The following is a 13,094-nucleotide window of genomic DNA, read 5'->3' on the forward strand; positions in this document are numbered from 1 at the left end:
CCCAGTGATTAATTTTCTTACAGGCATACTCAATAAATCCATTAACCAGCAGCATCATCATTATGTGCCACGTTGTACAATGCCGGCAATCGTGTTCTTTTACCATGATTGTTCTTAGCAAATTTTCTACTGAAGTGGTTTGCCATCGCCTTCTTCTGGGCAGTGTCTTTACGAGATGGGTGACCCCCAGCTATTATCAATACTCTTCAAAGATTGTCTGGCATAGCCAGGACTTGTGATGTGCACCAGCCACTTCGACCATCCACCACCTGCTCCCATGGCTTCACATGACCCTGATCTGGAGGCTAAGCAGGTGCTACACCTTCCCCAAGGCAGGCCTGTAAGCTAGCGGAGTGAAGGAGCACCTTACACCTACTTTAGTAGAGACGTATCTCCACCCCACTCCCCTATTAGAAGAATAACCATAACAGAATCAATGAAAGACTGCACCAACAGGGTGAACAACCAATGCACAAAAGACAACAAATGGTGCAAATACAAAAAGGAAAAAAAAGTAAGAACAAAAAATAAATAAATAAGCAATAAATATCGAGAACATGAGATGAAAAGTCCTTGAAAGTGAGTCCAGTTGAGTGAAGTTATCCTCTCTGGTTCAATAGACAATAGACAATAGGTGCAGGAGTAGGCCATTTGGCCCTTCGAGCCAGCACCGCCATTCACTGTGATCATGGCTGATCATCCACAATCAGTATCCAGTTCCTGCCTTATCCCCATAACCTCTGATTCCGCTATCTTTAAGAACTCTATCCATCTCCAAGAGCCAAGAGCCTGATTGTTGAGGATTAATAAGAACATAAGAAATAGGAGCAGGAGTAGGCCATCTGCTCTGTCATTCAATAAAATCATGGCTGATCTGGCCATGGACTCACCTTCACCTACCTGCCTTTTCCCCATAATTCTTAATTCAGTAATAATAGTTATTGAACCTGGTGTTGTGAGTCCTGAGGCTCCTGTCCCTCCTTCCTGATGGCAGCAGCGAGAAGTGAGCATGTGCTAGGTGGTGGGGGTCCCTGATGATGGACGCTGCTTTCCTGCGACAGCGCTCATGTAGACGTGCCCAGTGGTGGGGAGAACTTTACCCGTGACGGACGGGGCCGCATATACTAGGTAGGCACCATGGTTGATTCTTTGTTATTGCTCTGGGTGAGAAAATTCTGAGATTCTCGGTCTTTGGACCCTGCCCCAGGATTGAGTCAATAAACTTTCCCTCAACCCCCTACTTTGAGATTCCCCTACCAGGGCACCATCCTCAGCATTAGAGGGATGGAAACATTCTCCGGAAACACTAATGCCTTGAACAGAAAATCCTACAGAAAGTACTGTCTACGGCCCAGTCCATCACGGGTAACGCCCAACTCACCACTGAGCACATCTACACGAAACGCTGTCGCACAAGAACAGCATCCATCATCTTGAGTTATTAAATGTTGGGCTTGCAGTCTGAGGAACTCGACAATTGCTTTCATTTTCAATGGTCTTTGAATATCTTAAAGAGAGCGTCCTGAAGTGCACTTTGCACAGATTTAGTTTCCAAGTTAAGAATGGATAGTCTTGGCACAGAGGTGGTTGGATTTAAGTTCACTAAAATGATTCCAGGCATGAATAATTTGTCTTATGAGGAGAGACTGAGGCTAGGCAGACCGCAAGAATGAAAGGGGATCTTATTCGAACTGCAGGGCCCGGGTAAAGTGGACGTGGAGAGGATGTTTCTGATAGTGGGAGAGTCTAGGACCAGAGGGAACGGCTTCAGAATTGAATGATTCCCTCTAGGAACAGAGATTAAGAGGAATTTCTTTAGCGAGAGGGTGGGGAATCTGTGGAATTCATTGCCACGGATGGCTGTGGAGGCCAGGTCACTGGGTATATTTAAAGCAGAGGTTGTTAGGCCCTTGATTAGTCAGGGTGTCCAAGGTTATAGGTGGAAGGCAGGTGAGTGGGGCTGAGAAGGAAAATGGATCAGCCATGATGGGATGGTAGGCCAAACAGCCCAAGTCTGCACCTAACAACAGGAATTCTGCAGATGCGGGAAATTCAAGCAACACACATCAAAATTGCTGGTAAACGCAGCAGGCCAGGCAGCATCTCTAGGAGGAGGTACAGTCGACGTTTCAGGCCGAGACCCTTCGTCAGGACTAACTGAAGGAAGAATTAGTAAGAGATTTGAAAGTGGGAGGGGGACGGGGAGATCCAATTTCAAATCTCTTACTAACTCTTCCTTCAGTTACTCCTGACGAAGGGTCTCGGCCTGAAATGTCGGCTGTACCTCCTCCTAGAGATGCTGCCTGGCCTGCTGCATTTACCAGCAACTTTGATGTGTGTTGCAAGTCTGCACCTGTATCTTTGGACTTGTGGTCTTTGGAAAAGTAGGATATGAGCTAAACTGAGGCAGCAGAGCTTGGGCCTGAGAGCATATCAAAGCAGCAGGATCTGGGTCCGAGAGTGAGGAATGCCCCAAGGTTTGGTTGATTTAAACGCTGGGCCGGATCGAGAAGGTCAGAGTGTCGGGGCTGGAGGTGAGAGACGGGCTGATTCAGCTCGCTGCTCTGCGAGATTTTCATGTCTCTGCACTGAAATGAGGCTGTTGACTGCAACTCAAGGGCTTCTGAATTGGCTGCAGCAATAGCTAGCTTTGTGGCTGTGGACTCACTTGCGTGAACTTCAGTTCTGAATGTTATTTGTTTAGTTTTGTTGTTTGCACGATTTGGGTTTCTGCACGTTTGTTGTTCCAGTCCTTTTTAATGTGTTCTATTGGGTTTCTTTGTTTTGTGGCTGACTGTAAGGCGACAAATCGTAAGGTTATATATAGTTTAGATACTTTGATGATAAATGTACTTTGAACTTCATCCCACGATGAATGGAGACCCCACAGAACTATGGAGTTACCAAAACGCCTCCTTTGGCCTGCCCATGTGACAGTGGTGGGGCTGATTTTGACGAGATTTAGTATGTCGACAAAAACACTCAAATCCTTCTATAGATGTACCGTGGAGAGCATTCTGACAGGCTGCACCACTGTCTGGTATGGAGGGATTACTGCACAGGACTGAAAGAAGCTGCAGAGGGTTGTAAATTTAGTTGGCTCCTTCTTTGGTTCTAGCCTACAAAGTACCCAGAACACCTTCAAGAAGCAGTGTCTCAGAAAGGCAGCGTCCATTATTAAGGACCCCCAGCACCCAGGGCATGCCCTTTTCTCACTGTTACCATCCGGTAGGAGGTACAGAAGCCTGAAGGCACACACACAGTGATTCAGGAACAGCTTCTCCCCTCTGCCATCAGATTCCTAAATGGACATTGATCCTGTGAACACTTCCTCACTTTTTCTTTCTTTCTTTTTAAATCTTTTTATTGAGTAAGTATACAAAAAAGGTAAGCCATATAAACATTAATACAATGTTAAAGTATAATAAAATTCCAAAAGATAACAATACCAAAAAGAAAATACTACAAACAATGTAATTTAAGCATAAGAAACCAAGATAACATAATAGTATACTAGATTTTATATATATCAATGGAAAAAAAGAAAAAAACCCCCCAAAAAAAAACCCACCGTGCAACTAACTAAAAGCAAAGCAAAGCAATGGGCTAACTTGAAACCAAACAGAGTTAAACTTAAAATCACGTCCTCAATCCCGACCTCCATTAAAACAGTAAAAAAAAAACAAGAAGGGTAAATATTACATTAAATGAAAATATCGAATAAAAGGTCCCCAAATCTGTTCAAATTTAAATGAAGAATCATAAAGGTTACTTCTAATTTTCTCCAGATTCAAACATAAAATCGTCTGAGAAAACCAAAAAAAGGTAGTTGGAGCATTAAGCTCTTTCCAATGTTGTAAAATACATCTTTTCGCCATTAAAGTAAGAAATGCAATCATTCTACGGGCTGAAGGGGAAAGATTACTAGAAATTTTAGGTAGTCCAAAGATAGCAGTAATAGGGTGAGGAGAGATATCTATATTTAATACCTTAGAAATAATATTGAAAATATCTCTCCAAAAAGTTTCCAAAGTAGGGCAAGACCAAAACATATGAGTTAAAGAGGCTATCTGCCCCGAACATCTATCACAGAAAGGATTAATATGCGAGTAAAAACGCGCTAACTTATCTTTGGACATATGTGCTCTATGAACCACTTTAAATTGAATTAGGGAATGTTTAGCACAAATAGAGGAAGTATTAACTAATTGTAAAATCTGCCCCCAATCCTCACTTTTTAAATATATATTCTGTACTTGCCCAATTTTTGATCTATTCAATATGCATAATTGATTGATTGATTTTTTTATTCTTCTAGATTATGTATTGCATTGAACTGCTGCTACTAAGTTAACAAATTTCACGACACATGCCAGTGATAATAAACCTGATTCTGACTTGGAGACACGGGAGTCTGTGAGTCTGCAGCAGCTTACAATTGTTTTCCTGCGTCTCGTGGTCTTGCAGTCAATGATCAGCTGAATGCACATCCATTGGTTCTCCCTGTTCTCACGCCCTTGCTGCTGCCATGACAGGGATGCTGTTCTCACCTTCCACCCCACGAGCCTCCGTATCCAGCACATCGTCCTCTGTAGCGTCCACCATTTCCTACCACAAAGCATGTTGTTCTGTCTCCCCCAAGTCCACCTTCTCTCCCCAGCGTGCATTCATCTCTCCTCACAATTCTCTCTTAACCCGGCATCTGCTCCCGCACCACCATTCTGGGCCCCAAACAGTCCTTCCAGGTGAGGCGACACTTCAACAGCAAGTCTGTTGGGTTACCTATAGTATCTAGCGCTCCCAGTGCGGCCTGCTCTGTACCGGTGAGACCCAGTGCTGACTGGAGCACCACTTTGTTGAACACCTGCACTCCATCTGCCGCAGTAGGCAGGATCGCCCAGTGGCCACCCATTCCCACTCTGACGCGCCTGCCCGCCGCCTCCTCTACTGCCAAGATGAGGCTAAACTTAGGCTGGAGATACAGCACCTCATATTCCGTCAAGGTAGCCTCCAACCTGATGGCATCAATATTGATTTCAGTAATTTCCAGTAATCTCTCCCCTCCTTCCTTCTCTCTTTCTCTACTCCCCACTCTGGCCCCGCTCTTCATCTATCCCCTGCCAGCGTCCCCCTCACTTGCTCACCTGTCACCTGCCAGCTCGTGCTCCTTATTTTCCCCCTACCTTCTTATTCTGGTATGGAAGGTTCTTTTGTGTACTGGAAATGGTATCAAACAACCTGGAATCTTGAATTTTAGAATCTGTAGATTATAAATATAAATAGATTCAGATTTATTTATTACATGTACATCAAAGCATACAGAGAAATGCGTCATTTGCGTTAACAACTAAGGATGTACTGGAGACAGCCGGCAGGTGTCACCACACATTCCGGTGCCAACACAGCGCACCCAGAATGCTCGCCGGAACAATACAGAACACAGCAAAGCAGAACGTACCAATCAACAAAGTAACAATAGTGAAACGGGGCCCCATTCCTCTCTCCCACCTCCCCACCCACTCGTGCACATACAGTACGCAGTTCTCGAATCGCAGGGAAGGCCGCTTCCTTCATTGTCCAGCCTGGAGATAGCGAAATGCCAGGCTGCACAGCCAGTCTGAGAACCCAGCGCTCGTGAAGAATGCAAACACGAGGAATTCGGCAGATGCTGGAAATTCAAGCAACACACATAAAAGTTGCTGGTGAACGCAGCAGGCCAGGCAGCATCTCTAGGAAGAGGTACAGTCGACGTTTCAGGCCGAGACCCTTCGTCAGGACTCGTCGACGTTTCAGGCCGAGACCCTTCGTCAGGACCGTCCTGCCGAAGGGTCTCAGCCTGAAACATCAACTGTACCTCTTCCTAGAGATGCTGCCTGGCCTGCTGCGTTCACCAGCAACTTTGATGTGTGTTGCTCGTGAAGAACCGTAGTTTGAGCTGTAGCTGCAGACCACGGACTCCGACAGGACCCCAGCCATCTTGAAAAGAAAAGACAGACATGAGAAAAGAAGAGTAAGCTGTTTCACGGGCGAACTGGAAGAAGTCACCTCGGTCTGCAGAAACCTCCAGTGCCATCTCCTCCGGGTGCTCCAGTTTCCTCCCATGTTCCATGTGGTTAGGGTTCGTCAGTTGTGGGCATGCTTTGTTGGTGCAGAAGCATGGCGACAGTTGCCGGCTGCCCTCAACACAGTCACTACTACACACAAAACGCTGGTGGAACACAGCAGGCCAGACAGCATCCATAGGAAGAAGCACAGTCGACGTTTCAGGCCGAATCTGATTTGGCACGTTTCATGCCTTTCACTGTAGGTTTCTACGTATATGTGACAAACAAAGCCAATCTTTAATCTTTCTTTCCTGAGATCGGGGACTGAACTCTGATGGATTTTCAGAGCCATAGAGCAGGAAAACAGACCCTTTGGCCCGCCTCATCCACGCTGACCGTGCTCATTAAGTCAGTCCCAATCTGCCATCCCCAATCCTGAATGCACAATCCTTGTTAATTTGATTTGACACAAACAAAACACTTCATGTTATCTTTCGGTGTACTCTACATGTGACAAATAAAGCTAGTCTTACAAAAAAAAAGTTTCCACTTCTCTGCTTTCAAATAGAGCAACTTGACGTCTTGTTTAGATCAGTGAACACAACATTCAAACATGTGAAGCCTTTGCCTGAAAGGTTTCTTCTTTAACTTTGACCCAAGTTAAATGATTTCCTTGTTGCACAGTTACACAAATTCCAATCGCCTGTTAAACACACACTTTGTTGTGGGATCCCTTGAACGTTCCTTGGAGTGTGTGTGATCTCCCCTCACTTGGTTAAAGGTGTAGAACCCGTCACATGCCAAAGCTGCCTGCACTGAATTAGCTCAGCAGACTGAAAGGAGTCAGAAGGACAAACCTACAAAGTGTTCGTCCGACAGTGTAGAAAGAAAGAGTAGATAACGTTTCAACTCGAATACCTTCCGCGCGAGGTAGAGGGTTATTCCAAGTTAAACTTTAATTGTATTTGTCAAGGTTTAAAAGCAAGTTTTAATGGGTCATGATACAGATGTACAAATCAGGAGCAGAGGGTTCAACATTTTGGGTCAAGACACTCTATAACTCACGTTTGCAGTGTTATTTTTTGATTTGCTCTATTTGTCTTCTTTCGGGTCAAGGGCTCCAGTCGAGGTGTATGGTCTTGTGCCAAAGCCCATTTGAGCCTGTATGCATTTCCCTCTGTGGATGCGGATGGTGTAGAAGCGGGACATTGGTAGGGCGTAGATCTGGCCTGAGAAGTGGTAGTGGGAAGAGCAAGAGAGAGGGAGATGGAGAAAGAGAAAGGGGAAAAGGGAGGAGAGGTGGGAGAGCGAGAGAAAGGGAGACAGGAGGTGGAGAGTGAGAAAGAGGGAGAAGAGTAGGAGGGGGAGAGAGTGGGAAGGAAAGGGAGGGAGGGAGAGAGGAGATAGGAAGAAGGAGAGGAAGAGGTGTGTGTGTGGGGGAGAAAGAGGCTGACTTTGAATTTGATTGTTAAAAAAATGTGACTACACTTCAAAAATACCTAATTAGCTGTAAAATTTCTTTGGGACATCCAGCCAGTCTCAACAAATTTTACTTCGCAAGATGTGGGTATGGTTCGCAATGCAGATATTTACTAACCAACCCTGACTGCCCTTGAATAGGTGCTGGCAATCTGACTTCTTGAATGACTATAACTGTTCCAGTGCTGTTGGGAAGGGAGGCCCAATGTATGAGAGTCTGGGTGTCCAGGCCAGAGCCTGGATATAGGGGGCCCAGTGTCTGTGAGTCAGGGGGTCTGGGCCAGAGACTGGAGGTTGTAGGCCCAATGTCTGTGAGTCTGGGTGTCTGGGCAACAGACTGGACATAGGGAGTTCAATGTCTGTGAGTCTGGGTGTCCTGGCCAGAGACTGGAAGTTGTAGGCCCCATGACAGTAAATCAGGGAGCCTAGGCCAGAGGCGGCCTGTCCTGGGGTTGCAGCCTGTTTGGTGGTGGTTGTTGCTGCTGGTGCTTGTGCTGTTGTGTTGTTGTGTTGAACATTGTCGGCATGGAACGTGTGGCTACACTTGCGGGCTGCCCCTCGGCACATCCTTGGGTGTGTTGGTTATTAACACAAACGACGCACTTCACTGTTTACGTGATAAATAAATCTGAATCTGCTGCTTTGTTCCTTCTGGGCAGTTGAATTTGCCGATTCAGGAAATGTTATCTGAGTGGCCTGGGCAAGGGACGGGGGTACGTTTTGTGGGTAGCGGACACTGCAGCCACTGTGTACTGGTGTTTGAGAGAGTGTATGTTTACGCTGGTGCATCAGAATGACTTTATTGCCAATATGTGGAACACACCAGAACTGATTGTGGTTTGGTGCCAAGCATAAAACACAGGACAATACCTTAACAGACAACACAATAACAACCAACAAGTTACAAGACAATAGCGCAAACAGCCATGAGCAATCAACAGTTAGTACAAACTTAAATACAGTAAATGTGAACATATGAACAGATTCAATAATTATCAACAGAACAAGGAGAGTAGGAAAGACCATCTAACGGATGTTGTGTGGTGGTGATGATGGACTTGTAATGTCTCCCTGATGGCAATTTGGTGAATAGGTGACTGTGAGGGTCGGTGAAGTCAGCAGTAAATTTTCCAGCTCTTTTCTTGCCTCCGGCAATGAACAGGTCTTGTAATATCGGTAGCTGACAGACAATGATCTTCTCCGCTGGGTGGAGCACTCACTGGACTTGGCGAGGGAAGACGCGGTGGGAAAACAAATGGTGATAGAGGTGGTCACAGCACTCTCGATGATGGCTGAGTAAAAATTCATCAGGAATTTTCATACACCTTGAGATGTTAAGTTGGGGTGTCACTCAACTACACGGGGATGTGTTGAGCTCGTTGAGAGCCATTCATGCATAAGTGACAGGTGTGGTGGGCCCCCTTCACTTACCTGGGCTCATCCAGGCACTCTTCCCCTTCCAGGTGCCTCACTGATGGGTAGGGCTGTGCCCATGTTGATGCTTGGGACTACAACCCTCTGCAGCCTCTTGTAATCCAACATATTGGTGCCTCCATTTTTTTTGTTTGTTTCTTTGTATCTACTGTGAATGCCTGCAAGAAAATGAATCTCAGAGTTGTACATGGTGATATATGTGTATTTTGTTAATAAATTTACTTCAGCTATGAACCAGGCTGTGATACAACCTTGTTTGTCTGTTCGCGAAGTGCCTTGTCGCATGACGTAGGCGATCACGCTCTCTCCATGACAATGATGGTCTCGGCAAATTTTTCTACAAAAGTGGTTTGCCATTGCCTTCTTTTGGGCAGTGTCTTTACAAGGTGGGTGACCCCAGCCATTATCAATACTCCTTGAACAGAAAATCCTATGAAAGGTAATGGATATGGCCCAGTTCATCACAGGTAAAGACCTCCCCACCATTGAGCACATCTACATGGAGCCTTGTCACAGGAAAGCAGCATCCATCATCAAGAACCCCCACCACACCCACACCCACCCCCACCTCCCACCTCAATGTGTTCTACTCGCTGCTGCCATCAGGAAGAAGGTACAGGAGCCTCAGGGCTCACACCCCCCAGGTTCAGGAACAGTTATTACCCCTCTACCATCAGGCTCCTGAAGCAGAGGGGATAACTTCATTCACTTTCACTTGTCCTATCATTGAAATGTTCCCACAACCTATGAACGCGCTTTCAAGGGCACATTTCATATCGTCAATATTTATTGCTTATTTATTTATTTTATTATTATTTCCTTTTTTTTGTATTTGCACAAGTTGTTCTCTTTTGCACACTGGTTGAACGCCCAAACTGTGTGGTCTTTTATTGAATCTATTATGGTTATTATTCTGTTATGGATTTATTAAGTATGCCCGCAAGAAAATGAACCTCAGGATTGTACAAGTTGACATACATATACTGAATAATATATTTACTTTGAACTTTGAGCTAATAGGAGCCTTTGGTGGCATACTAAATTTTTATGATGTACCCAATTGCTATCATTCATTCAGAACACTGATATCCATTTTATTGTTCAAGAATGAAAGAGTTAACATATGAGGAACATTTGATGGCTCTGAGACTGGGAGTTTAGAAGAATGGGGGGTCTCATTGAAACCCATCGAATATTAAAAGGCCTAGATAGAGTGAATGTGGAGAGGATGTTTCCTATAGTGCGTGTGTCTAGGACTAGAGGGCACAGTCTCAGAAGAGAGGGACGTCGATCTAGTCAGAGACGAGGAAGGATTTCTTTGGCTAGAGAGTGATGAGGTTGTGCCATTTATTGCCACAGACAACTGTGGAAGCCAAGTCATTGAGTATATTTAAAGTAGAGGTTGATAGATTCTTGATTTGTAAGGGTGTCAAAGATTATGGAGAATGGGATAATAAATCAGACATGATTGAAAGGTAGAGCAGACTCGATGGATTGAATGGCCTACTTCTGTTCCTATCTCTTATTGTCTTTTTTAACTTGTAACTGCTCACAATCTATGGGCATTCTCTAATTGTGTTTCCATTTACTCGTTTCCAGATAACGGGGGTCTCAATAAAGGATTGCTGGGATTATCTTAACCCGGGTGAAAAGCCCAAAGGATATACAGGTAATGGTTTGCAAAGTATTAGCTAGTGAATTTTGAGTTTGGGAGTTCAGGATGTTGGTGGGGAATACTGTCCACTTCGTTCTCTGTGGAAGAGTGATAGATAGATAATTTATTGATCCCAAAGGAAATTACAGTGCCACAGTAGCATTACAACTTCACAGATATACAATATTAGAAGAGAAATAAGAAGAATAAATAAAAAATAAGTTACCTTAAACAGTCTAACAGGAGGTGGTCATCACTTCCCAGCTATAGATCGACTCATTATAGTTCATTGTGGCCTGTTCCAAGAATGGAACACAAGCCCGAACTTTACCCAGCTGTTCTGCACCACAGCTGTGAGATCAGACAACAGCTGTCTATGTCCACTCCGGAGTCAACGTTGGTCCCATTTCATTGGAACACTGAACAGTACAAAAGAGTACAGGCCCTCCAACTGAAGATGTTATGCTGACGTTTTAACCTACCCTTAGATCAATCTAACTCTTCCCTCCTACACAGCCTTCCATTTCTCTGTCACCCTTGTGACTATCTAAGAATTTCTTAAACTTCCCTAATGTATCAACCTCTACCACCACTCCAGACAGGGTGTTCCACGCATTCATCATTCCCTGTAAAGTACCTACCTCTGACATCGCTTCTATACTTCCCTCCAATGACCTAAAAATCATTGATTTCTTTATTTAGAAATACAACACGAAGTAGGCCCTGATGGCATGAACATTGACTTCTCCAACTTCCGCTAATGCCCCACCTCCCCTTCGTACCCATCCGTTATTCATTTATATACACACATTCTTTCTCTCTCTCTCTTTTTTCTCCGTCTGTCCCTCTGACTATACCCCTTGCCCATCCTCCGGGTTTTCCCCCTCCCCCTTTTCCTTCTCCCCGGACCTCCTGTCCCATGATCCTCTCGTATCCCCTTTTGCCAATCACCTGTCCAGCTCTTGGCTCTATCCCTCCCCCTCCTGTCTTCTCCTATCATTTTGGGTCTCCCCCTCCCCCTCCAACTTTCAAATCCCTTACTCACTCTTCCTTCAGTTAGTCCTGACGAAGGGTCTCGGCCTGAAACGTCGACTGTACCTCTTCCTAGAGATGCTGCCTGGCCTGCTGCGTTCACCAGCAACTTTGATGTGTGTTGCACGAAGTAAGCCCTTACAGCCCGCACAGCAACCCTACATTTAACTCTAGCCTAGCTAATAGACAATAAGTGCAGGAGTAGGCCATTCGGCCCTTCGAGTCAGCACCACCATTCACTGTGATCATGGCTGATCATCCACAATCAGTACTCCATTCCTGCCTTCTCCCCATATCCCTTCACTCTGCTATCTTTAAGAGCTCTATCTACCTCTCTCTTGAAAGCATCCAGAGAATCAGCCTCCACTGCCCTCTGAGGCAGAGCATTCCACAGAACCACAACCCTCTGTGTGAAAAAGATTTTCCTCAACTCCGTTCTAAATGGCCTACCCCTTATCCTTAAACTGTGGCCTCTGGTTCTGGACTCCCCCAACATCGGGAACATGTTTCCTACCTCTAGCGTGTCCAATTCCTTAATAATCTTATATGTTTCAATGAGATCCCCTCTCATCCTTCTAAATTCCGGTGTATACAAGCCCAGTCGCTCCAATCTTTCAACATGTGACAGACCTGCCATCCTGGGAATTAACCTCGTGAACCTGCGCTGCACTCCCTCAATAGCTAGAATGTCCTTCCTCATATTTGGAGACCAAAACTGTTGTGGGACAATCTACAATGACCAATTAACCTTTGGACTGGGGGAGGAAACAGGAGCACCTGGAGGAAACCCACGCGTGCAGGGGAAGAACATACAAGCTTTCTTACAGAGAGTTGCTGGGATTGAACTTCACCCTGTGCTGTAATAGTGTTGTGGTAACCACTACGCTGCCTTGGTGCCCCCTTGTATTTGCCATTTGAACTGGCAAACTGCAGCACCCCAACACTTGCTGCTCAGTGCATCTATTCCAATAGGTCCCATAACAAAAATCACAATTTATGACAAATTTTCCTGGAACACGTCTCTTTTGCAAATTGACTGTCCTTTTCATACCTTCCCTTCATCCTTGTTTTGCAGGAAGTCATCTTAGCTCAAAGTACGTTTACTATCAAAGTACGTACGCTATTCACAACCTTGAGATTTGTCTCCTTCCCGGCAGCCACCAAACAAAAAAACACAATTGAACTCATTAAAAAATACTCTTCAACACCCAATGTGCAGGAAAAAAAATCGTGCAAGCAACAAAACAAGCAAAAAACTGAGGTTCACGAAACTGAGTCCACAGCCTAAAAGCCAGTCATCAGTGCAGCTGGCCCAGTAGCCCATTAGTTGCAGGCCGGCCCAGTAGCCCATTAGTTGTAGGCCGCAGCCTGAGTTCAGCACAGGGACGAGTAAACCTCTCAGAGCAGCGAGCTGAACCGGCTCCAACGCTCTGACCTTTTCAGTCTGGCCT

General features: G+C 45.3%; 1 protein-coding gene across 7 annotated transcripts in view; it reads left to right on the top strand.

The window, feature by feature from the left end:
* The window catches only part of hivep2a (HIVEP zinc finger 2a), a 283,035-nt gene that overhangs the window by 233,789 nt on the left and 36,152 nt on the right, over window positions 1–13,094 (top strand). For all 7 annotated transcript variants that reach the window (XM_063055449.1, XM_063055451.1, XM_063055450.1 and 4 more), the window contains one exon: window positions 10,557–10,626. The gene's annotated coding sequence lies outside the window, so the exon portion shown is untranslated. The remainder of the gene's footprint in view (window positions 1–10,556; window positions 10,627–13,094) is intronic.

The sequence above is a fragment of the Mobula hypostoma genome, chromosome 8 (assembly GCF_963921235.1).
Source record: "Mobula hypostoma chromosome 8, sMobHyp1.1, whole genome shotgun sequence".
Lineage (NCBI taxonomy): Eukaryota > Metazoa > Chordata > Chondrichthyes > Myliobatiformes > Myliobatidae > Mobula > Mobula hypostoma.